The sequence below is a fragment of the Pleurodeles waltl genome, chromosome 2_2, assembly GCF_031143425.1.
Source record: "Pleurodeles waltl isolate 20211129_DDA chromosome 2_2, aPleWal1.hap1.20221129, whole genome shotgun sequence".
NCBI lineage: Eukaryota > Metazoa > Chordata > Amphibia > Caudata > Salamandridae > Pleurodeles > Pleurodeles waltl.
The window spans coordinates 161,013,964-161,041,458 of NC_090439.1; the positions used below are offsets into that span (position 1 = coordinate 161,013,964).

At 44.0% G+C, this 27,495-nt stretch overlaps 1 protein-coding gene across 2 annotated transcripts in view; it reads right to left on the minus strand.

The window, feature by feature from the left end:
• The window catches only part of GALNT1 (polypeptide N-acetylgalactosaminyltransferase 1), a 684,180-nt gene that overhangs the window by 500,419 nt on the left and 156,266 nt on the right, over window positions 1-27,495 (minus strand). The gene's annotated exons all lie outside the window — the stretch shown is intronic.

Consider the following 27,495-nt stretch of genomic DNA (forward strand, 5'->3'; position numbering starts at 1 on the left):
AAGCCATGCCTGCAGTGGGCAGACATCTTGGAACAGTATAAAAAAAAAAAAAGTTTAACACCCCGAAAACAGAAACACCACACAAGAAAGACAGCCCATAAAAACCGGCAAATATGAGGACTTCACTAGGCAAGTTAAACACACTGTTTACCGATAAAACAGAATATGACTGAAACAATAAGGCAGGTACAATTTCTGGCACAAAAGCTCAAGGCAAAGCAAACTTACTCTCCAAGAAGGTAAGCCAAAGGGGAAGAAGGAATACAGTTCCAGGGAAAATTAATAAAATGTCCTTGTTTCAACAATTAGAAAACAATTATATCATGAGGCCATATATGATGAGAGAAATTTAACCGACGTTTGGTTAGAACATTTAATTTATTTATTAAAAAAAAAAAAAAAAAAAAAAAAATCAATGGAGGCCACTACGGCAAACAATATATTGATATATATTAAACAGCTAAATGAAAAAGGAACAATAAGAAAATCTAAGTTGAGAGCGAATACCCCAGCAATTCCCAAATCAAATAAGGATGCAGCTCTATCTGCTTCTCAAAGGCCCATATCTTAATTAACACTGAGGTGGCAATGCCACACCTAGCTCACACTGGTGAGCCAGTTTTGGCACACAATATACAAAGCAGGAACAAAAAAAACACAATAGATTTCAATGACAATATGGTACTTTCATCTTTAGATGCAGTTGGATCATTGGATTAAGGATTTTTAGGTTTTGCTTGCGTTCTGCTAGTGAAATCTATTGTTAAAATACATTTTACAAGGGGCACACATTTGCCCTCACTTTTTATGGGTTTGCATGCTTGGCACTAAGTTTTCCTCCGTTTCTATTGGCTATAGCACACTATTTTCGGTTGTTACTCATGTTTCTCTTGCAATGTCCCAAGCGTTGTTTTCATCGGCTTTAGTGGAAGTTTTTTTTTTTTTTTTTTTTTTTTTAGTTTTTGCCTAAACAGCACTTGTGTTGTGCTTGTTTTTCAAGAAATGAAATTTCTGTTAGAAGGTTTAATTGGTTACTCAAAACTTTGTGTTGGCTGTCTGATCCGGTATCTTTCATTGCTCGTTTCTTTTTCACTCTGTGCTATAGCTTTCACCCCTAAGCCCCACCCCACCCTAAACCCAAACACCCACACTACTAGATTAAATGCCAGCTGGACTTCAGCATCCAAACCCACTCACTGAATCCCAATGAACCCGCATTTCTTGTGCAGCCGGTATTTATCTAAATTCAAATTCCTATTCTGAGCGAGATGCCTCGCATGAGACCGCCTGTGTAGCCAACACTACTCGTTTTCACAATACTTGCCCTCATTTCACAGATCCTAGTAGTGAGTCGATTCTGGGTAAATAAGCAAAGACAAAGTGCCACATGCTAGTCATGCGAGGTTGCTTCTTGCTAATGGTTACAAGCATTAGCATCACAAATCTGTTGCCTCCTGTAACAAGACGCTGCAGTGACATATTTCAAAGCCACCCCAAAGAGACTGCTTCTGCCTAACCGAAAAACAAACATCTGGGACTTAAAAAGAAGTGCGCACTGCAGAGTTAATGTCTTCAGTTCTAGTCAGAGGTTTCGCTAAATACATGGTACTGTTATCAAGTTTCTTAAACTCTTTAAACAATAGCAAAGATGCCTGTGGGTTTCCAGTCACACACGCAGTGGAACAAGTACAATCCCGAAGTGCAGAAGGCAGTGTAGCCCTGCACCAACCTACTTGCCATTTGTTAAAACTTGACAACTCTACCAAGCTGTAAACAGGTCAGCTAATCTATGCTTTCAAGTCTCGCTCATAGCTGAACCTATGCACGGCCGGGATATGTAGTGAGCACTTCTCTGTCCACGTAAAACGTCACCCTTTTGAACGCACCGTGAACCAAACAAAAACACAAAAATAACCAATATTAAGTGATCTACAATGCGTGGTAACCTATGCTTGTTTTGCCAAGGGTTGGAATATTTTGCAGCGTTTCTTTCAACGGAAGACTACTAAAAACCCAATGCCCCATAATCCCTAGCAGCTGTACCCATCGTATCCCTCCCAGAGTTGTTCAGAGTAAAGTTGCCAGAGTGGCACTTCAGAAACTTTCAATGCTTTGTAATTAACTCGGCAGCTACTAGGTAGCAAAACGTCTGTTACAGATGCACCGCGTATACTTTGTTTAAATGAAGAATCCACAAGCCAGATGGGGGTACAGCAATCAGCCTGGTCAAATATGGGGATCATCCCCTCAGAGGGAGCCTAGGCGAGCACGGCTTGTTCTCTCCTGACTCCAGCTGTGACGGCTGACTCGTGTCTGAACAATGTGGTGCTGCTGGTGTCCGTGGAGTCACTGCAGGTGGTCTCAGGGTTGATGGTGGCCGTCATGGACATAGGAGTGCTGCATGGAGTCATCGCTTGTGCCATGCTCTGCTTCTTCGTGTTCCTGCCCCACTTAAGAAGGGAGCGTGCTTCACAGCCGGCAGTGACTTTAATGCAGAAAAGCAGCACTTTTTTACCCCGCTCAGAATAGTTTGCATTTCACAGATTTTATCCCAGTGAAAAAGGTGGTGTCATTAAAGTGTTTTTGTATCTTCCTTTATTAATCTCTTTGTAAATAGTAAATACTCTTTTAGATTGCTCTATTCTAGTATATATTTATAGATCTGCGTATCTGTGCAAATTCTAGTTGATCTTAATACAAAGATTCACAAAACTTAAAGAAAAACAAATTCAAACATATCAGTCTACTTTTGAAAAGCCAGGAATGCAGGATAGCACACCTTGATTGACAGCATTTAATAGATGAAAAAACAAGGCAGCAGGAATAACATTAAAATAGCTCCCACCTTGAACCATATCTTAAATAGCATCAAGGAAAGAGTCAAACACTCCCTAGAAGAGCTTCCTATACCCTTTTATCGTGCTTTCATTCACTCGTCCTTTCACGTATCAGTTTACACATCCATCCCTCAAGTATCCCATCCACCCTTTATTCATCCACATTTGCATACATCCACCATCCCCCATCGGTATATACATGTATCAATTTACAGTTTTAGCCATTGATTCCTTCACTAGCCCATCACCTATCTTTCACAATCAGCCACTCACTCTTATTCACTGTTCCATTGCTCCATCCATCAGTCTAGGAATAATGCCTCATTAACAATAGGCGTACATTTTTATTTTTACAAAAAAATATATTAGTAATCACATACGCAAAACCTAATGCGTTTGCCAACGCTTGTTGTTATAAACTATAGTGCACAAGAGTTTTGGACCTAATTTTATGGATAAAGTAATGGAATGTTACATTACTCCCTATGCTAGAAAGATGGCCAGTGGAAGGGTGAGAAAAGAGGCCAGATTTAACCCAACACATTAGGGCTACTGTGGACAAAAGCGGGGCTATCCAACTTAAAAAAAATAATAAACATACAACTAGCTCTGGGGTATTATCAATGAGTGCCAACACGAAAGGTCAATATGGACAAATTCAAAGCACAAAACACCACTTTCAAGAAATTGGGGATTTGGCTCAAGCTGTTTTTCTGGTCATTGACTAAATCAATTAATCATACATCAAGAAATGCCCCTAACAGGACGATAGATACCTTTTTGGGGCACACTTACCCAGCTCTTTTGAATGAGATCAGGAGGAGTGTTAAGATATGTTAAGATCAGACACCATCATGGTTAGGAAGAGTTGCTGCCTTTAAAATAAATCTTCCTCACCTCTAGTATTTCAGAGTCTTTCTAGTGCAACATCAGTTAACATAACCACATTGTACAGAGCAAATTAGAGAGACACACTGTAAGTAGCTGAGGGTGGTCTTGGAACAAATGAGGTGACCTAGCAATTCCAGCTTTTTAAAATTATTGTTATGCAGCCCAGCCGGGCGACATAAAACAGTACATAAGGAGTATGCCAGGAAGCACTGGTGTCTAAATGAACTTTCAGTCTTGGGCTCTACCCTATGGAATGTCTAATAATAAAATAAAATCTCACTCTGATGCTTTATACATCTTCAGGGCAACAAATATGGAGATACCCGGCAGAGAATCTTGAAATGAGACACTACGCGTCCTTTTTTTGTAAAGCTCAACTTTCCCAAGGCAAAGCGTTGAGGAGTGGAAGGAGCGATGGTGCATACAGAGCAGGACTCAGTAAATATATTAAACATTTTACACAATCCAATAAGGTTCTAAGCTTAAAAGAGAGTACATCGCCCAAATCAGACATTCTGTAACAAAGGTCTAATAGAAATTTAAAAGCAACAAAAAAAAAATACATAACATAAGTGAACAGTCACATGTCTGTATTATATAGCATATTGCGAACATAACCCTCTAGAAAAATGGAAAAACAGGAGGTTGGAAGGCAGAATTCCATGAAGGAGGGAGCACAGTCAACAATAGGGGCTGCATATGAGTAAGGGATAGGTATGACTTAAATCAGCTGAAAATACTCCATTGCCTTTCAAAACAGGGTCCACAAATCCACACCTCCCTCTGTTGATCCAGCATAATGATGGTGTTGCCAAACAGAACCTGAATGGTGCTCTCTGAAATAAAGATGAGGGTTTCATGTCAAGGTAGATCACCGGCAACCACAGCAAATCTATGGGAAGGCGCTGCTCGGACGTGGACCAAATGCTCTGTGCTATCTTCAAGATGGGTGTCCCAAGGTAAAGGGTTGAAAGAACCCCCCACCAGGTCGAAGGTAAACATCCATCAGTGAGTGACTTGAAAATCTGAAACTAAGCCACCAGGCTCAACAGTGGCGGAGACACTGCTTTATCAAGCCCTACTAAAAAGGCTCTCAGTTAACATCTGAAGTAAGATATCTAAAGGATGCACAAGTCCATCTCACTCAGTAGGCTCAGGACTTGTAGAAAAGCCATCTGTATCCAAGTCACAAACGTTTAGACCCCTCCCCCAAAAAAACAAAAATCCCAGAGGATAAGAAATACTTCCTATGGTGGTGTCCAGCACAGCCAGCATAAACAGTGCATTCAGTTTAAGTTTAAGAGGGGATTCCTGGGTGTTGATTGTAAAGTGGAGAAGAGTAGTGGCAAAAATATTTTGTAAACAGCGCTGGAGACCCTGCGAGAGGCTCCTGCGGTCACCAGAAGTAAAGACACACATGGACTCCTAACCTCCACAGCGAGGCTGTTACAACTGCCAGAACATTCATAAAAACATGTGGTACGGTTTCAGGCAAAAATGCATAACTGTGAAATGATAGTGCTTCGGCTCCAATGTGAACTGTATTAACATCTGTGGGGGTGGAGGACTCCTGGGGGTCCAAATCCAGATTTATACAGCATGGCTAATCACCCAAAAGGGTATCCAGGCTTTTACACAGATCAGAGCCTTAAACAAACAACCAGATCTTGAGGGTCCGTCAGAAATCATGAAGTGAGGTGATGGTCCGAAGTTGTATGGGGAGACTGTCCCAGTTCTTTGCTCTGACATGGGAGAAGGAGGAAGGTTGCAGTGTTTTGAATAATCTGAAGTCTCTGTAGGAAGTGTGCAGGGATTCCTACGTAGAGTGCGCTGCCATAGTCCAGTCGGCTGGTGATGAGGGCCTGAGTCATGGTGCGTCTTGTGTGCAGTCACTTAGGTACCATGCGTAGAGTGAGGAAGCAGGAGGAGGACATTGCATTGATCTGAGATTTCATGGTGAGGTTGTTGTCTAGGATTACTCTGGGGTTACTGGCTTGGTCGGAGGGAGTGGGTGCAGGTTTTGGTCTGCTGGCCACCAGGAGTTGTTCCATGTGTTGCTACTGTTGCCGAAGACCAGTACTTCCAGGCAGTTCTTCATCCAGTCAGCAATGCTTGTCATGCATCAGTGGAAGCTGATTCTGGTGGTGATGGGGATCATCAGGGAGTGAGAGGATGAGTTGGGTGTCATCTGCATAGGAAATTATGTTGAGGCCATGGGATTTAACAATGTGGGCCAGCAGGGTCATAGAAATGCGTTGAGCCTGGGGCTGAGCCCTAAGGGACATCCCAGGCAATGTCCTTGGGTTCGGAGGTGAATGATGGGAGCTGGATCCTCTGGGTTGTTCCAGTGAGGAAGTGCTGTTCCATCTGAGGTCCAGAGACTCCACACAAACGCCCGCACTGCCTGCCAACAGGATTTGACTCAGAGAGAGCATCTTGTACTCAATTAACAAATTCAAGTGGGGAAAGTTGCAGTTAGGTTACATACCACTGTACTGTCGCATGGGCTCTCATTACCTAAATGAGACTACTGGATTTCTAGGTAGCAGGGTTGTTCCTAGTGTGGGGGACTAAGTCTTACCCACTCGGAAGGACCACTGTCACCCCAAATCCGGTTTTGCTCCGGCTATCTAGCAGTGCCTCATCTCTTCCAAGGGGAAAAGATGATTGGGCAGCCGAGCGCATGACATCTTTAGAACTTCTCAGGGAAGTCGTGGTCACTCAAATCCAAACCAGCTCTCTCATTTATAGTATGATCTCATATACAAATGACAAAGGCAGTTTGAGTTTTATAGATTGTTTTAATAAAACGACTGCATTTTACATAATAAGGCGTGAGCCGCAATAACCAGAACCATACAACACAGTAGGATTGAAAGTCACGAGGAGAGTGAAACATAAGAATAACGCTATCATGGTGTTAATAATTTCTACTCTCTGTCAGCTAGTTCTATTTTGAGCACAGCATGTTAAGCTTCTAACTTGCCTTTCAGATTCCCTGGGAAGCCATCAACCCTCATACCTGAGCAAAGGCCTGTGATCTGGTTCAGCATCTGCAACGAGGCAGTCAGCGTCTAGTTGTGATTCCCTGGTCGGAATCTCCCTCTTGCGTGTATTGGGACAAGGAAGAGTTTTTATAACTAACATGTCTGTGTGATCACAAAATGTCCCTACGCAAGGATGCCAAAGACTAAACTCCTACCACGTCTATTGGCAATGTACCAGACTGTATCCTTGACTGAAGCACAGAGTGAACAAGAATGTGTTATTGAAAACTCCAGTGCTGAAGTAGGCTAAACAGTGTGATATAAAAAATAAAACAAGACCGTAGAAATGGTTATTTGAAAAATAACAGTACGAAGTCGAATAAAAAACATTTAGAGCAAAGTGCACAGAGGCTCTAAGCTACGAGCAAAGGAATAAAATACATCCAGGGCAAAGTGCACAAAGGCCTAAAGCCTGAAGCTAACGCGCAAAGGATACATAAAACTGACCACACTACAGTACTTCTTGGTAAACTAGCTAGAACTAAGGGAGTAGAGTACAGAGTCTCTTTTCTCTAGAAGCACCACCAATTTTGCACTCTTTGTTTGGCTGGGCAAAAACGTTTGCCTCCAGCACAGAGGTGGATCACATCTTTCGTGCAAGAATTTCGAGATAAATCTACCCAATTGACTTAAGCTCCAAATTGGTTGACTCACAACTTGCTAATTAACTTCTTTCTTGACCACTGTTACTAAAGTGCTCATGCTTTTAACTCTAGGTGTACTACTGCTGAACCTGTAGTAGTGTACATGTCGAAAGGGAGACTATTCCAGCTAAACAGATTACAAAGTTAATGATGACAGGACAGGAACCCTTCTGCATGGCTCTGTGGAGCACTGCTTCCGTGCCCTACTTTGATCTCCTAGCAAGTCACTTGAAAGTACTGTAGGTTTTCTTGATCTCTACCTCAGTGAATATAACAATCACGTCTGTCAACAGAGGGTCTCCCCCTGTTTACATGAATTGAGACCCTAGAGCTTGGCTCAGAGTTCGAGGGGGCATGCATAGTGCACTCCTTTTTTAAAGAGTGTCTACTGCCCTCTCTACCCAGGCTGCAGCAAACTCACAGCAGTGGTACCAGCTTTAATTCTTTATTCAGGTTTACGTGTACCTTTTAGGAGGGGTGACCTATCAGCTCCCTCCTGGTCCAGTCTGCACAGGCTTCCTTACCTGGTTTCTTTTTACCTCCGTCATATATGGAATATGTGTGCTGAAGCCAGTGGGTTCATTGGGTGAAGATGTTGAGCCACTGTGTTTAACGTGAGCCAAGCTGTTATCTGTTCCTCTGGACATTCCAGCTCCACTGTGCCCCTCCCTAATCCTTGTAGAACCGTGTTGGGTTGCGGCAGGCAGTACTTCCTATCTGGATTTAGCACAAACTCCGTATACGGGTCGACCTTTTCTGCTTGTGGATGGTCAGTGCCTCCTGGTCTAGAGTTAATTAAAATTCCTCTCTGAAGCAATGTCTTGACAGGTACCATGAGACTGGGAGGAAGCCATCTTCACACAGACCGATCACACAATAAACATTCAGGAAATATTCCCCAAGACTGGAGAGATGCCCAGGATGCAAAAATAGAAGACCATGCCGACTGGATTTGTCTGTCAGTCATGGAATTTGAAGTCTGGCCTCATCAGCCAGCTGGTTGTTCAAGGCTATTTTTTTCTGAAAGGCAACCTAACAAAGGGTGTATGGTCTGAACTTGGTGTTACTGTAACAGATTATCGGTGAAAGGAATTGGCGCAAGCCTGATTAAATGAGCTAGGCTTCAACACAACAGGTGCCATTTAACTAGAGAAAATGCTGTCTCTGAAGCTTTTGGAACAAAAAAGAATGCAGACATGTGCTCAAGATAAGGAAACGTGCTGCACATCAACATTGAGGGAGATGGGGGATGCTTGATATCACTGAAGGTGAGACTGCTTCTCTCTGACCCCACCTCCCCTGTGCTGTGGAAGCCTCTGGGCGCTTCTAGTTACATCTGTAACTGGGGGAACAGTGCCCTGTTGAAGCTTTTAACGTTTAAACACATGGTCCCTGGCCAAGGCTTTCATAGTCTCCAGCTTTGTCCTGCTTATCCCACACAAGCAGCATGTAGCAATGTTCCAGTGGGTGCTCTCCTGATAGAAAATATTGACTGTAACCTGTGGTCAACGTGGTACAGGCCCTATCCCTTGTGTTTCATAGGAGGGTGTAAAGGTGGACTGGCACACTTGCCAGCCACTACTCACACAGCAATCCCAGTGGCTACTGGACTAGTGGGACTCCAGTAACTTTGCCAAGACGCCAGGTACTTCTAATACCACCAGAGCAGTGTACTTACCAGGAAGGGTGGGCACTTCTGTTGCTTTGGGTGGTGGGAGAGTGGGTGGATCTGAACCATTTGATTTGGCTAACCCACCCTAGTAAAAGTATTGGTACTGTTGATCTAGTTTTGAAGAGTAACTCTATGCAACATGGTCTGTAAAATGCAACACTGTTTTCCTAGTGCTTTGGGTTCAGGTACAAGAATACTGTTTGTGGTCCCAACTCTGGATCGTGGGATATAGGAACTATTTTTCTTGTGGGTATTAAAGTATTGTTCTTGTCTAGTAAAACACTTAATGGATGAACTTATTAGCTGATAATATTGTATAAACTGTATTCTGAAAGTCTAACCCACCTCACCTCTGAGTAAGAGGTGGACTGCTCTGTCTCGCTACCCTGAGACAGTCAAGTGCTGCAGAGGAGTTCCTGGTTATCCAGTTTGGAGTACAGTCATATAGTGGCCCCAAGGCACCAACGATGGATAACCAGTCGTAATACTGATCATAATTGTGACTGCTGAGACTTTCTTCAAATGTTATTTCACTCAGTGTGGCACCAGTTTTTTGTTTTGATACCGATTTGAAAAAAAGGTTTGTAATTTTTTCTTATTTTCTATGTGATTGCCAATCACAGTAAGCATGTGTTAATTTGTTTTTAATGTTTGAGTTTTGTACTGTAATATATCAATTTAAAATATACTGTCATCATTTATAGTATTCAATAGTGTTTTCTTTATTAAGAGAGCAATGAATTCTGTTTTACAATAGGATTATTGCATATACCTCTATCAATCATTTTAATCATTGTGACATTACTACCTTCATGAAACAGTGATGCACTGCATAATTATTATTAGGCAAGGTCTGAACTTCAGAGTGAGAGTCAAATAATTCTCCCATTTGCAAAAACCACAAGGTAATGGGTTGGGGTTGTGTCAAGGGCTCATCATAGAAATAGGCCTTACATTTCTGTAGTGCCACTCAAACTTTCAGCCGACTTCAAGGGCAGAACCGAAAGCAAATCTCAAGGCAGCAACGTTGTCACCAGTGGGGCCTTGGGTTGCACAGACTTTTTATGGAGGCACCAAGGCCAAAGTCTGTGGAAGAGCAAACTCGAGTGACACAGGGGGATTGGAGGCACTGCAGCTGCCAAACTCGCAGACCACGGTCCCCCTTCTGCGAGTGTCTGCAGTTCCGAAATGATCTATCTAGCACAGGTACATGCAAGACCTCGATTAGCGCATTATCAGCTACTAGAGTATTAAACTCCAGCTATTTTTTCCCCCCCCTATGTTGGAATCCGCTCCGATGATGAGAAACTGCCAGGCATTACGGATTGGCGTCTAGAAACTTAAAGGTTCCAGAGGCAGGACTGTTTCCACGAAAAAGAGGATTTCTCCTTCCTTTATTACGTTCAGTGCCTTTTGTTGGAAGATCTCTTGGTAGCACAATTCCGTGCCTGGGGACTTGCCATTACTTCAATCTGTCCTTTTGTGCCTCAGCCAAAAATAGCTTGGCCTCCTGCTCCCTGTTGGCTTTCGGCTGAATTAACAGGAGCCGCAGGCTGAGGAGCTGGGATCGGATCCAAAACGGCGCATGCAGAGATGTCATATGTGCCCAGCAAAGGCATAGTCTTATGACAACTGCAAAAGGGTTTGAACTCTTAAAACGTAGGAGCCGATTACTGGTGTAGCTGAAGAGCTGCTAAATTGTGCTGGTGAAACACCAAGAGTGTGGACAAGAGTAGATAAGATGAAAAAAATCAGAAGTTGACTTGTCCTACATCTAGTGCAGGAAGTCACGGCTCGGGCCACACAGCACCAACCAGCAGTTGCTGTGGAAACATTACTAGATCCAGTCTGACATCCGGAGGATATTCATAAATCAAATAAGTGTCAGGAAGATGTACCGTAACAGGCAAGGACATTCTGCCAAAGGATATATGCTGACCAATATACTTAGCAACTGTAAATTGGTGAATCTTATATTCTGAGCATAGATGCCTTTAGTGAACGTAATTCAGTCACAGAAAATATGCTATGTTTTTAATATTTGTTCTCTTTAGCGCAATGGGTCTATTTTAACATGTATTGTGCGCTACTTCCTACTGATGGGCATATTGAAAAAAATGATGACCTGTACTGATAAATGTGGCATTTCTGAGTTGTAGATCATCTCCAATCGGACCTGAAACTTTAATTGATCAGTGATCACAAGGGTAAGGAAGCAGCTTTTAGAGCTCCTATTTTGCAGTTGAGGTAATTATTTAACTAAAAAAATGTTATTTCGTTTCTTCAAGAACCAGGAGCTAAAGTAGCTTACAGAGATCACCCGACTCCTCTCTCTTCTTGCCTTATGCCATCCAGAGACTTAAAGGCAAACCTCGAGTAATTTAATTACAATTTATACAAACAAGGATTCACTCTCCAACTACACTATGGGAGATGGTGTAGGGTCAAGATTATGTAGAACTTCTAAGTACTCGCGGTAACAAGGCCAGAACTAAATGGGTGAAAGGCTGCAGCAACTCTTTTGGCTGTCATACATAAACATGTTTACGCACTAAGGAGCTCATATCGCAGTGTCTTGTTAATAACATTATCTCAAAGTGTATTTAAAAACTACCATTCCCGGCGCGACTGATTAATATTAGAAAACGCTCCTTACTGGTTCATGTTACCGTTGCTTAACTGAAGATAGCTAACAGTTACAAGGCTTATTAAATGGGATTACATTCCATCTGAGATTTAACTTCGTGTCGGATTCAAATTAAATACATTTATAGCTAATCCACATAAAAAAAAACTAACTGTACATGCAGATATGAAGAGAGTAATATACCCTGTTTACCAATGTTGAGAGGTGAGGTGTATTTTGATCCACCTGACCTCCGCATTTTGTGATTTGTGTCCACTTGACAATGGTAATGAGTTCACACTCGATGCACCTGAACACAGATTGTCCGAGTGTTTGAGTGCCTATGTGAAAGCGTGAATATGAGTGTGCCAAATCAATCGAAAACTATTACCACTAAACAATTCTAGAGAACTTACTTCAGAAAGTTATCAATCTAACATCCGTAGCCACCAACGATATTGTGATTAACGTCACATAACTATTAATAAATTGCACCAGACTGCACAAAACGTTCATTCAATGAGAAAAAACTTGTAGGACAATCAATTTGCAAATGACTGGTTCCTCCTTCATTCCGTTTCAAGAAAATTCCAGGAGAGTCAATTTGTCCACTCAAAGCTTCATCTCCAGCCGAATGATCCAATTCCAGCATACATCAAGATGTCCTGAATTATGAAAAGTTATGACTCACAGCTGAGGGAGCCCTGTTGCAATTCCCTCCTACTAGGACACAATACATAATTGAAACGTAGCTATAGGGTTAATGTCTCTAGAAAAACAGAATTTATTCATATCTCAACTAAGTACTCTGAGAAGTTCCCTTCTTTCCCTTTTCACCACCCAAAGGCTATCCTATTTCCAACCATTAAGTCAGCTCAAAAGCTTTGGAAGCAGTGATAAAGTAGTCTAATTTATGAAGTGTGTATTAACTTAATTACACAAGGTGGAAGTACAACACCAACTAATAATAATATATTCTGCTACTCATCTATCTTCAAACAAGCTTCGGCAAAGCCAATAGGTGTTGCCTCTGTAGCCTATTGGCTTTGCCAATGGGCTTTAGAGATGCTGTGCAACATGGCTGAATAATAATAATAATAATAATAATAATAAACAAAAAAAAAAAAAACTGATGTGGACACCCACATAATTTTTGTAGGTCTACACACCAAGCATTTACTGACTCAAGTTACACGTGTAAATAAATACATTAAAAAAAGCATTAAAGTTTGTGTGTTTTTTTTTTATTTTATTTTTTTAAGTGGGTTGAAACAGTAAAGCGAGGGTGCAGGTGGAGCAAACCACATGAAGGGTGCAGGTGGGGCAAAGAGAAAAATCAAACGGCAACATTATGGGCAGGAGGAGAAAAGAAAACAGGCAAGAGAGCTATGTGGAGCGGGAGTAAAGCACACAAGGGTGAACACATAATAGGGGTGCAGGAAGAAGCACACAGGTGACAGACGAACGTGGGGCATGGAGGGGGACGAGACGCACACTAAGGAGAAAAGTGGAACACACATGCAATCTTGTGGAGTGTTTGGGACAAAAGAAAGTAGTGGTCCACAAAAGTGAGAAGTGGAAGGATACAACTAAGTAAGTAGGCACTACTCCAGGGGAGGAACAGGCTCATGTACAATGTAAGCCATTGGATATGAAGCAGAGAAATGAGTGACAGTAAAGCTAACCAATGAGCCGCTCTATGTTCTTGGTAAGCCCACAATCTGTCTTTTGCAACCAAACATGGTGGGATCCACAAAAACAATGAGCTATTCCAGGCGATTCCCCCACTATGATAAAGAAAAGTAATGTTCATTTGATAGCCTGCTCATTACATCTATGTAGCAATGAGCCACATAAAACATCAGGATCGTGAAAAATGACAATCAAATTGGAATAAGCAAAGTATTTCATATACCCACAAATCACGCCTCAGTTAAAAAAAATATATATTTTTATTCATTTTGCAACATAACCATACAAAATAAAGAGGCTGACAGAAACAATACAATAAAATCAACAGGCAGTATTCGCCACTGTAATATCATTAACAAGTGGAAAGATCAGTACAACGGGAACCCAAATCTCCAAGAGATAACGCAAGCCCATAAGAGGCTTCCACCTCTCTACAACCCCCATGCACGACTGTCACACTCAAGCACCCATCCAACATGCCCAATTCAGTCCCTGGCAAACCCCTTTACAGAAGGCACCACCCCACCTCAGTGATCAACCCGAGCCTGCACCGCGACCAACACATCCATAGCAGGTGAAGAACCTACTGAGTCAGAATCATCCACAACAATTCACCCCTCAGGACTTTCACGAGGACAAGCCATCAATCAGTACGTTGTCACATTCAGGCAAAATCGGCATCTTTCACACTCCTCTAGCCTCTTCCCAGCGAAGGACCTCCCCTTCACAGTCTGCTAATTTTGCTAGTTCCAGGCCCCTATGTCCGTACAGCGAGCCGATTTCCAATACATTGTTCTCTGCCTGTGAACGAGAACCAGGGCTAGGTCCAGAAACTTATTCGTAACCCTCTGTGCTGCAGCTCACTCGTAAAGACCATGAAGACACCACTGAGGACTAACGGCGAACACTATCAGTGGCCGATGAACCACCTGAAGGACCAACATCCAAAAAAGGTTTCAAGAAGGGGCAGGCCCACACCATATGCATAAAGCCAGAATCCTCAATAGCACAACATGGGCATACTGACATCGCTGCAGGAAACATGGCATGTATGCACTAAGTGGGTAAGGTAAGCCTGAAGTAAAAAAATGAAACTGGATAAGCTTGAAGTGTGCATTCCGAAATACCCTTGAGGTGTACTCTTTTGACTATTCCAAACCTGGTTAATCAGCTGTACTCTGAAATCCCAGTCCCAGCACAAACCAGAGCTCCGCAAGGTCCAACCAGGTCCCCTGCATAAGGGCCCTACAGAATAGAGTGAATGCTTCTGTCTGACCTGCAATAAAGAAAAAGCTGCAAAGACCATTATTGTTGCCGGTTCCACTGCTCTCGAGTTCCACCACTCAGCATCCTATAAACCAGTGTGCCATGCAACAATTAATGCCACGCTGGGAGGCCATAAAACTCCTAGAGAGTTAAGGGATAGTATTTATCCCCTTCCCCAAAAATGTTTCCCAACACTGCACCCCAGCCGCCATCCAGCAACTGAGACCAGCCCAACCCCCTTGTCCCTCAACTTTGAGCCAACAGGAGCAGGAGATCAAAAGAATATGGTGTCACGGTACGGTTCCTTCTAAGGGCCCTGGCACAAACATACCGTGCTGGTCTCATAAGCAAATTCAGATTCCACACCATAGGTCGGAGGCGATTTCAACACAATCCTACTCAAACTCTCTAGTGGGGGAGACCAGTCTCTTGAGTGCCCACAGCATCCGATAAGTAGAATCACTAAGAAGCCACCTATTTCCGCTGTCTTGATAAATAATACAATTCCAGATGGGGGCAGCCAACCTCGCCCTTCAGCACCAGCAAACGCGATGTGCCCGAGTATAAAGACAAGACACCATTGAGGTCTCAAAAGTACTTTCGGTCAGCTCAAGTAGAAGAGCCACAAACAACTAGAGGAAACTGTGCAGGACAACCATCTCGGATACAGCAACCCTGCCACTCACAGAAAGCAGCAACATTGTCCAAAACACAACGGACTGTCATAACCCAGCAAGTGCGCTGCTTTAATGGTCATTAAACAGTGACTCAGGCTAAAGACAGAGAACCTCAGACATTGAATAGTGGGCCATTCCCACAAAGGTGCTGGGGACGCAAGTGGAGGGCTACCCTCTGTCACACCCTCTGGCAGAGGATACACATAAGGCTTACTCCAATTAACCCCCCCCAGCCCCTAGTGGCAGCCAAACCCAATCAACACCTCCACCTCCCCTGTAGATCACAATCCCCGCCTGCCCAGACATACTATCCACATATAAAGAAAGGAACTTAAGCACAACCCACAGTAGTGCTGCCCAAAACAAACTGTATGAGCGAATAGCTCCATTGCCTGAGCAAATAAGGGGAATAGGGAACAACCCTGACTGGTGCCCTGTTCCACTGCAAAAATCGTCCGATATCAGAGAGCTGATGTGGGTTCTAGCAAGCGGGCAAGTGTAAGGAAGCTCTGTCCCATGCCAAACATAAGTGTGTAAAAATTCCCACCAGAGTGAGTCAAAGGCCTTTCTAATGTCTACCGAGAGGATCAATGCCCTTGGCGGCAGAATCGCACACTGATTTAAAGTGAGGAGCAACTGGTGAATATTAGGCATAGTACTACGAGTGGGGGGTGAAGCCCGTCTGATCAGCATGCACCAGGGAGCAGATATGGGGAAGTAAGCAGGCGGCCAACACCTTAAACAGAATTATATAATTCTTGTTTAGCATGGTGAATGGATAAGAATCAAGGAAGAGCAGGTTTTTATCTTTCTTTGGGAGTGACAAGTGCAGCTTTCTGCAGAGATGAAGGAAGCAAACCCCACATTAAAGACAAGTTTGGGAACAAGGCCCAAAGTATACGCTGCACTCTACAGGAAAACCATTGACGCTTGACACCTTCCCCCTAGCCCCATGTCTTTAATGGGACCCCTGACTTCCTGCTCAGTAATTTCCGGCCCAAACTGATCTGCCCAATCAGGACTAAGTGCAAGCGCCAAGGAACCTGCAATATAATCTAACGCCGAAGCCTTGCCACCCCCAGGCTCCGCCAAATAAAACTCACTATAGTCATGTAGAAACACCACACCAATCTCGTAATCAGTGAAGACGCCCCCACCCCAAAGAGTCACACACTTTAAAGACAGTATGCCAGATTCTCAGCCTTAAAGAGCCATGCCACATCCTTCCAAATGTATCCCTATCAGCATATGCCTTGGCAACATATGACTTCTAGTCAAAGCGCTGCAGGCATTCAACCAATGCAAACAATTTCTCCAGCTCCTCAGTCACTCTACGCTGCCAATCTTGAGTTCCATCCAACTCACGCGGGAGCCCATCAACCATCCACACTTGGGATTGGACATCTAAAGGCAGGTGGGACCACGTCCCCGCTTTATGAGAGATTAAAAAAAAAAAACAAGCACCACATTCATGGCCTCCCATTCGACTCATCAACAAGGCAGAGACGACTTTACCTAACCAGAAATTCATGACAGTCACCCAAAACGACTCAGAAGTCCTAATCTTCCAATGCTGCCGGATGCATGCATCAGGTTGGGACTGTGGGTCTAGCGGAGAACCACTGCAAGGTGTACAAGATGGTGGCGTGATCAGAGTATGTCTTCGCCAAGTATTCAGTGCCCACTACCCTACCATTCACCATCTAACAGGTGTACAGTCGGTCAAGCCAGACCGCAATGTCATGCAGACCTGACTTGTAGGAGTAAACTCGAGAACCCAGGTTATGAGTTCTCTAAGAATCACCTAAGTACCTCTGGTCCGCCAACAAGCGTGTCAAGTCTGCATTTACTGAGCAGAGGGGATGTGATTCTCAGGCATGTTCTCAAGCCAGGGGATAGATGAGTCACCAGACTCTGTGGCAGAGCTGAGATGTTCCAAAGAAGGAAGTGGAGAAGAGCCCTTGCGGGTTCCTAATGAGGCAGCTATCTCTACTGTGCTCGTTTGCTCCAATGCCACCTTGCAAGGCTGTAGGCCAGGAAACACCTCTTGCCTCGATTGGTGAAGCCATGGGTGCAGAGGCCGCTGTAACTCCAACATCTTACTGTGCACAGTGCCCTCATCATATACCTCAGGACAATCCCAGGCCACAGATGAGTGAGTAAAGGAGTGCAATTTGTCCTCATCCTGAACTCGCAGGAAAAAGCAAAGAGTAAGTCAGTCCCAGGTAACGCAACCTCGTCTTCACCGCAACAAACAAAGCCCTCTGAATCGGTACCTGAAGAGTAAAGTCAGGGTGCACCGACGCACTTGCATTTTCCAAGGTATAAGGGCCATGTGCACGTGCCTGCTTCAGGAGGTGGCCCCTATCATAAAAATGCAAAAGGGTGCCACTACTGGACGTGGCGGGCTTCCAGGGCGAGGCAGCTGGGCTGGCACAGTGCGTGCCCTCCAAGGAAAAAAAAAATAGAAAGGCCCTCTGGGGCTACCACCTCTTGCACCCAATCCTCTAAATATTCCAGCAATGAGTCTCCCACAACCCTCGCTGGCAGCCCAACAATACGGACATTATTCCGGCACACAGAACCTTCCTGATCATCTAACCACACTGCCAGGTGTGTCTGTACCTCAAGAGCTCTCCAGCGAATGGACCCTCTGACAATTTCTGTAAGTCTTTATGAATGAGACCAAGTTTCACTGGCAAACCAATTCTGTCTTCCAAGCGCTCACCAGGTGAGTCAATGGCAGCCAGGAGTGCCTTGAACGTACTGTCCATATAGGTCTTATCCCCCAGACCCTGCACCCGGCTTGATCCCCCTCCTGGAGGTAGCTGGTGGCTGCATTTTCCGTGGACCTGTGTGCGCGACACATGCTGGTCTCAGCAAAGCAGGAGGGAGCACCCCTTTGAGCGTAGTTGCAAAAAAGTCTCTCCTTTCAGAGACATTTGTTTAGGATGCATCACTGTTGAGAGATTGGGATCATCTTCCTTTAATGACATGTTACCTTTTTATTTATAACAAGTTAGAGTGCTATTAAAAAAAAAAAAAAATCCCCTGGAAATTCACGTGTTCAGAATAATCTAGTGCAAAAATACAACTGTACGGCAAGAGAAATGCTCAATGGAGATAAGCAGACAAGTACACAAACAGGAAAATAAAATAAGGGAAACGTCCAAAAAGCTACATCTCTCCCCATTCACTCAGCTATGCACAAGGTAGTGCAAAAACCTTCCCCTCCAAAAGTATAGGGACTCCCATTCTGTCAAAGTATATCATCAGGACAGCTGCAAAGTTTCAGAGGCCGAGTTTCCAAAGGACTATGCAGATGCTATGTCCTATTCAGGCCCTGCTTATGCTACACTACCAGACCTTCCGGAATGTCACTATCCTTGTAAGACTACTGAAAGCTGATTGTAATCGTGCAGAGGATTGTCCGAATGCAGCTATCACTACCACTGCCCTGCTTATACTGCTTTCACTTAGCACAACCCCAACCTTCTAAGAATCTTGCTCTAGCTGTGTTTCACACCGGTGCCTTCCTAAACTTTATTCCACACTCTATCAAGTGACCACACAACATGGATAACTAATTCACTTTAGACCTGCCTAGTGAGAGAAGTGCAAAGCAAAAGTGCATCCCTTAAGGATGCCCTCATCCACAGACTAGAATAAACAACATAATGGAAGGAAGGACACAAACTCCACTGTTACCAAGAACTACTTAATTAGCTTCATAGAGGTGCTGAAGTTAGATACTGAAACCAATCTAAGTAATTCATTCTAAACTTGCCTAGAGATGTCCATCAAACTATAAAGAAAATCAACAAGCATTTGCAATGCAACGGGTCTTGCATTTGCTCGAGTTAGAGCTTTTAGCGTTGTAAACTACTAACCGGACTTTCCTTGCCACATAAATTGAAAGAAAAAAAAAACGATTGCGCTATGTAAAACCCAGCGCGATCATGGTAGTGCAGAAACCAGGCTGAAAACACAGCCTCGTTTGTTTTCAGTAGTTGGCCGGTGCGCTCGAGCAGGGTTTAACACCAGAAAAGGCATGACCTATGCATGCCTTTCACTAATGAAAGCAAGCGGATTCTAAAATGCAAGCCCACAAACCAATAAAAGTGAAAGGAGGGACATGGGCATGGTTACAAGCCCAAAGAGAGATTACAAAAGGGATGGAGCGGTTGTGAGCTCGACCCTCAAAATGAAGTTTCCTCTCTCAATGGGCGGTATGAGGACAACGAAGGGTCGATGCATCCAAGAATGCAGTCAGTGAACTATGTACCAACCACTGCACAGACCTGCAGTCAGGAAAACTGATGGGGGGAAACTTGCAGGTATTTCAACTGTAATTGTTCAAGCACATGGTCCAGAAATTCATGACCATATCGTATATTATACTTCAGTCAATTAAGGACTGAAACAAGCAGTATTGGCATGTTACATTTTACTTCAACATACTACAAGCCATAACTACAACTATACCCAACTAAACTTGACACATTTGGCTCGAACACTCTTTAAGAAACCAGCATTAAACCTAGTAATCTGTTGCTCTGTTATGTGCATTCTACCTGTCTTTGTTCAGAATCATCATAGGACATTAAGTAGTGTGTAAAAGAATCTCACGGTAAAGTGGCGGTCATATTTTGATCAAAAAGTAATCTGTTAAAGTGTATTGCATTTAGTGGGGTAAACCGACCATTCAATCAAGCTAAGTCACTTGAAGCCAAATCAGTTCATCAATATTTACTGTTTCACCAGTAGGAGTACCAAACCAATAAAGCACTCTTTACAAGCGAAGAGAATGATCCTGCATGAATAGCAGTTCCCTTCAATCAAGTCTATTCATACATAAGTTTACGTACAAGAGCCTACCAAGCTGAAAATTGTGAGCAACAATAGAAATGAGTAATTGTATGTTGCAGGCAAAGGTTTAAGACCCGCTGGGAGTAAGCTCGGACCAAGGGGCCCTCAAAAATGTGGTAATTTTATTTCAAATGTAGATTAGTATAAATAATGAACAGGCAGCATTTATGTCAGTCCATGGATGCAAAGCAGGGTTGGCACTGCAGGTCAATTTCATTGCAAGCAGCAGGTACAGGATGCAAACCTAGGATGAGCAGAGCACAAACAGAGGTGAACACTGAGTGAGTGCTACACAATGGCTGTCTATTGCAGCCCGTGCAGAAAGTAATTTCACCCCGTTTTGGGGCAGGCACACAAGAGAAAGGAGGTTAGGGAGTTGGAAGGGGGATTTCATGGCGCTTGTGTATGGATACTGGCAACAAACAAAACAAAGCACAGCAGGCACATAAATCATTGAAAGTTTCACAAAGATATCACAACAAGCATTGGAAAAGCCAAAAGTTCTCCCCTATGCAAGAGCTATTCGCTTTGCCAATGTGTTTTAGCCATTTTGTACACAAGCGTGACTACTGTTCAGTATGATTGTAAGTTAGTTGCATAGAGTAGAGGCATGACGTGTCAGAGTGGAATGATGGAGCATAGTAGTGTGTCAAAGAGTGAAATGAGAGTAGAGTGTTGTAGAGCGGAGTAGCAGAGTGTGCTGGGTATTGGAGTGGCAGTGTGGAGTTGTGCAGAGTGGCATCCACTGGAGTGGCAGAGAGCAGAATGGGCAGGTGTTGAGTACATTGTAGAGTCTTGCAAAGTATAGCGATGTGGAGTGCAGTTGGATTGAATTCAGCTGTGTAAAATGCAGCGGTGCAGAGTATGGCAGCGCAGAGTAGTGTGGCCTAGAGTGGTGCAGGGGCAGCTAGTTAAGTGACGCAGAGGGCGTTGGAATAGAGTTGCGTGGCATAGAGTGCAGTGCCATAGAGTGGCACAGAGTAGAATAGCAAAGAATACTCCAGAGTAGAGTATAGTGCCATAGAGCGGTGTAGAGTTCAATGGCAGAGTGCGCAGTGTTGCCGAGTAGTGTCCGAGTGCAGTGGCGTAGAGTGGAGTAGAGTGAAGTGGCGCAGAGTAGATTTCTTCAGAGTAGAGTGAAGTGGCATAGTGTGGGGTGGTGAAAGGTAGAGCACAGTTGTGTAGATTGGCATAGAGTAGTGTAGCATGCAGTGGCATAGAGGGCAACGGTGCAGAGTAGATTGGAGTGGCACAGTGGATTGGCATAGACTGCAGGGGCCCAGACTTGAGAATTATAAACTAAAGGCATTGGCGTGCAGCATATTGGCGAAGAGCTCAGTGTTACAGAGTAGATGCTGTGGCCTACACTGGAGTGGTGTAGAGTCCAGTGGCGAGGAGTGCAGTGGTGTAGAGTAGTGATAAAGAGTGCACTGGCACAGAGTAAAGTGGTACAAGGTAGAGAGGGGAGGAGTGCAGTGGGGTGAAGTGGTGTGGTGTAAAGTGAAATGGTGCAGAGTAGAGTGCAGTGGCGTATTCATGGCGTGGGAGCACACTGCCATTGCAGACAACATATTTCCAATTGAAATTGCAAAGGCACAGTTTTACTAATACAACTATACAGTGTATAGATGAAAATGTGTGGAAATTGCATTACCTAGTGTAATGACTTGTTTGATCATATTAAAGTATTTGTTTACAGCACACTTCAGAAATAAAAACTGGACTTCGTTTGTGTTCCTAGTTCTGACATTCTGAAATACTGACAGTTCATTTAAATGTTATCATGTGCTAGAGAAAAAAACAAAACAAAAAAAAAAAAAACTTCCTACCCCTAGTATCCAGCACGATTGTCACATCCATCTTCTCACTTTGAAATCAGAAAAAGAAAAGTAAACAAGTACCCTCGAAGACAGTGTCAAGCATTTGACCGCAGTCTTTGAATGCACAGCCAATGTGATGAGATGAGAACAAGATTTACAGGCCTGTTTACAGAAAGGGAGCACTCCGAAGGATACCGTAAGTAAGGTTTGGGCAAGGGAAGATACGAACTCAAGGTGGACAGCCTCAAACAAATAAAGCCGGCATATGGAAAGTAAGAAAATGTTAGTTACAAAACACAAGGCCAAAGACAAACTGGCAGAATACGTTCCTTGGTCAACTTTCTGATTGTCCCCAAGATGTCTTTAGCTGTGCTGTCTGGTAGGTTGCACCTAAAAAAGGCTAGCTGTGGGTAGTTAGACCCAGCTCATTCACAAGGGAATGTGAAAGGGCTGTATAGAGGATGTCAGCGTAGGGATGTAAAGAAAAGAGAAAATAAAAACTGCTGTCACGAATAGGGTTGTATTTATACAGGAAACACACACGCGCCAATAATCATGAGCTGCTAAACTCAGTGAGGTCCCAGCCAGCTGTGTATACAATACAAACTGCAGATATTTGCTATTCTCATTATGTTCCATAATCCCAAATTTGGTAAATCCTGTAGATGGGTTATTTCAGAACTACAACAACTACAGAAAAGTAGACACAAAATAGTACAATGTTACAAAATATACATAATAAATTGATGATCTCCTGTTTCAACTTCCCCAATGGGATTTTGTTTGTTTTATGTCTGGCTATTTTAAGAGCTACAAGGAGCCAGACCTGCGGCTTTATCAGACAAGGCTTTCACAAAGACAGAACATATTAGGACAGTGTTCAAACTCAAGGCTTTACTCGGATTGGTGGATTGCTGGCCATATCCAAGCAAACATTAGCATTGATAAACATTCTACTTTTATCCACATGAATCTAGACTAAATATGAATTGGGCTCCCAACTAGGCTCCTTGCTATATAGGAAGGGACAGATGGTCTGTAGACCAGTTCATGTTTAGGGAGTTGCAATTTAAAATCATATTTAAGGATGGTATTTGGCAGATGTATGCACAGTATAACGAGCCTGCAGCAGCTTGGGTTCTGTCAGGCACATGAACATCGGCGGTTAGAGGCATAAAAAGCACCTACACCAATAGACAATGCCAATATTAAGTGCAGAAGAATATGTCTCTCCAGGAAGAGCTCAGGAAACTACATCTTGTGCATAATTTGATAATTCATATAAGGCTCTCGTAAACAAAACATATCACTTGCAGGGTTACCTTTAATAGTGACAAACTTCTTGGGCCTCTTCAGCGGTGACCAAACGCATTGCCTTGAAACAAAGGTTAAGGGTATAGGAACTGGGAATTAACTGGTACGGCACCAGCAGTCCCTTGCCAAAGAACACAATAGTTCTGGCTAAGGTCATGCAGATATACAAGTCCCGAGGCCATATTATGACCAATAAGCAGATCCATATACACATTAACGGATAGACCTCAATTAAACATTTATATTCAGAGGATGTTGAACACTCCTGGACTGCCATCAATAAATTCTCTACTCCGTTTACCAATAGTGATGGTTACAGCTGTGAATCAACCTAAAAAGTCGGATGGGGTTTAGAATCCAATTAACTGCCTAACAAGTACATAAGGAGAAGAAGTGGCAGGGCACTGTTCCCACCTGTACAAATTGCTTTAGATGATATAATCACCATTTTGTTGAAGGTAATGTACAGCATCATTCAGGAGACATTTGTACCAAACTCCTGGATAAGAAACATTGCATTTTGCCTAAAAAGAGACTAGGCCTATAGAAATGAGGATCTTATTGCAAATCCTTGCTTAATGTGCATGTTAAAACATTAAGAGATACTGGCAAACAGAATGGATTCACTAACGCAACTTGGTGTCTCAATACCAGCAGTGATCCATGCGTGCCTGTGACAACACAGAGCATATAAAAATGGCACAGTTATATCTGAGGCAGCTGTGGCTTTGGGCTCAGTTATGACAATGATTATGTTAGATGTAGAAGAATAAGTTACTTAACTTCGGTAACGCTTTTTCTGGTGGATACAGTAACTACCTGTGGATTCCTCACCAAAAGAATTCTCCCCTCTGCACGTCGACGATGACGTCACAATCGCCCGACTCCACGCAACGCCACATGACGTCATCCAGGCAATAAGAAGCCCTTGTCGACGTGCAGACGTCAGTTTTCACCATTTTTTACGTGCCCTAAAGGCAAACAGGTTAACCTAAAGAGCACACATTCATCCAGAATAGATGAAAATAAAACATTTAATATAAAACTCAATATAAATCACAGGTATTAATGCTCAATTCGAGATAGAAGTAAATATATATATCTATAATTCCAGTCCAAAATGTCCTTTTCACTATCTTAATTTGCAAAGGAAAAGTACATACAATGAATACAACTATATGCATGAAAAGGCTATATACATATATACAAGATCAAGGATGCGCACCCAAAGAGATCTTGGTTTGACCAGTCAGGAAACGGGGAGGTGGGTGGGACCGTGAGGAATCCACAGGTAGTTACTGTATCCACCAGAAAAAGCGTTACCGAAGGTAAGTAACTTATTCTTCTGATGGATACACCTACCTGTGGATTCCTCACCAAAAGAATAGAGTCCCCAAACAGTATAACCTCCGGTGGTGGGTGCCCGAATGGTCAAACCAAGAAATCCTGCAGCACCGAGCGAGCAAAATGGCCATCCCTCATGACCTCAGAGTCCAAACAGTAATGCTTGGCAAAAGTATGGAGGGATGCCCAGGTCGCTGCCCTGCAGATGTCAGCCACAGGAACACCTCTAGCCAAAGCCGATGAAGCCGCTTTGGCCCTGGTGGAATGGGCACGAAGCCCCACAGGTGGATTTCTCTTCGCCAAAGAATAGCAGATCTTAATACACAGAATGACCCACCTGGATAGCGTTCTCTTGTGGACCGCTCTACCTTTCCTCTTCCCCAAGTATCCAACGAAGAGCTGTTCATCCTGTCTGAACTCTTTCGTCCTGGTGACGTAGAAGCTCAGCGCTCTTCGTGGATCCAGCCGGTGGAGCCTCTCTTCCTCCTTGGATGGGTGAGGTGGAGAGTAAAAGGAAGAGAGCGTAATTGACTGCCCCAGGTGAAAGGGTGTAACAACCTTCGGTAGGAAAGCCGCCTTGGTCCTCAACACCACTTTGTCCTTGAAGAAGGAAAGGAATGGGGTTTCTACAGTTAGAGCCTGAAGCTCACTAACCCTTCTGGCAGATGTTATTGCCACAAGGAAAACAGTTTTAAATACTATGAATCGTAAAGAACAAGAGTGCATGGGTTCAAACGGGGCCCCCATAAGAAAAGTTAAAACCAAATTAAGGTCCCACTGAGGCATAACGAATGGCGTGGGTGGATACCTATTAGTGAGTCCCTTTAGAAACTTTAAAACAATTGGTGACTTAAAGAAGGATGGTTGATCAGGAAGGCACAGAAAAGCAGATAGTGCAGAGAGATAACCCTTAACAGTGGCAACTGAAAAACCGTGCTAAATAGAGTGCAAATGACAATGTCAGATAAACCAGCTTTTAAAGGATCTAAACTATTCTCTCCACACCAGCTTGTAAACTTAGCCCAACGACTCACATAGATTGACTTGGTGGAGTGTCGCCTGGCCGATAGAATAACTTCCACCACATCTGGATGGAGAGAAAAGGAACTCAGATTGCCCCGTTCAATCTCCAGGCATGAAGATAAAGGCTCTGGAGGTGGGGGTGTAGAATCTGCCCCTGCGACTGCGAGAGGAGGTCCACCCTGCAAGGGAGACGGAGCGGAGGGCACAGAGAGTTGGTATAGGTCCGAATACCACACCCTTCTCGGCCAATCCGGAGCTATTAAGATGACTTGAGCTCGGTCTTGGCGGATTTTCCTGAGAACTCGAGGAATCAAGGGTATGGGGGGGGGGGGGAAATGTGTAAAGCAACTGACCCTTCCAAGACATCTGAAACGTGTCCCCCAAAGCTCCTTGCACTGGATACTGGAGGCTGCAAAATAGCGGGCACTGCACATTCTCTTGAGTTGCAAACAGATCTATTTGTGGATATCCCCACATCCGAAAGATATACAAAACTAGATCTGGATGAAGACGCCACTCGTGGTCGACTGAGCTGCGTCGACTGAGAATGTCTGCACGCACATTCAGGACTCCGTCCAAATGATGTGCAATCAAGCAGATCTTGTGGTCCTGAAGCCAGGACCAGAGCCGAAGAGCTTCTCTGCAGAGAAGATACAACCCCACTCCTCCCTGTTTGTTTATATACCACATCGCGGTCGTGTTGTCCGTTAGAACCTGGACTGACTGACCGCGAATGGAAGGGAGGAAGGCCTTGAGTGCCAGCCGTACTGCCCGCAATTCTAACAGATTGATGTGTAATTTCTGTTCTACTGGAGACCAAAGGCCTTTGATCTCCAGGTCCCCCAGATGAGCTCCCCACCCTAGAGTGGAAGCATCCGTTACCACTGAGGCCACTGGTGGGGGTAGCGAGAACGGCCTTCCTTGAGACAGGTTGTCGACCGCTGCCCACCATTGAAGATCCACTGCAGTGTCTCTGGAGATCTTTATCGAGTCCTCCAGATCCCCTTTGTGCCTGCGGACGCACAACTGGAGAGCCCTCATGTGCCAGCATGCATGAGTGACCAACAGTATGCAAGAAGCAAACAGCCCGAGCAGACGAAGGACTTTGAGGATTGGAACTACAGCTCCATTTCGAAACATTGGAATCAAAGCCTGTATGTCCTGAACCCGCTGTGGCAGAGGAAAGGCCCGATTCAATATCGTGTCCAATACTGCCCCTATGAACAGGAGGCGTTGAGAGGGCTCCAGGTGAGACTTGGGTACATTGACTGAAAACCCCAGGTCGTACAACAATTGAGTCGTTGACTGGAGATGGCACAGCACGAGCTCTGGAGTATTGGCTTTGATCAACCAATCGTCCAGATAGGGAAACACAGCGATCCCCTTTCTTCTGAGCTCTGCCGCTACCACCGCCATCACCTTCGTGAAGGCTCGAGGTGCTGAAGTAAGACCAAACGGGAGGACCACAAACTAATAATGTTGTGATCCCACCACAAAACGGAGATACTTCCTGTGCGATCGGAGGATCAGAATATGAAAATAAGCGTCCTGCAAATCGACTGACACCATCCAGTCCCCTTCGTTCAACGCCAAAAGAACCTGTGAGAGGGTCAGCATTTTGAACTTTTCCTGTTTGAGGAACCAATTCAAAATCCTCAAGTCTAAAATCGGTCTTAGCCGACCATCCTTTTTGGGAATCAGAAAGTATCTTGAATAGCACCCCTGCCCCTCTCTTGCTCGGGAACCAACTCTATTGCACCTTTTTGTAATAGG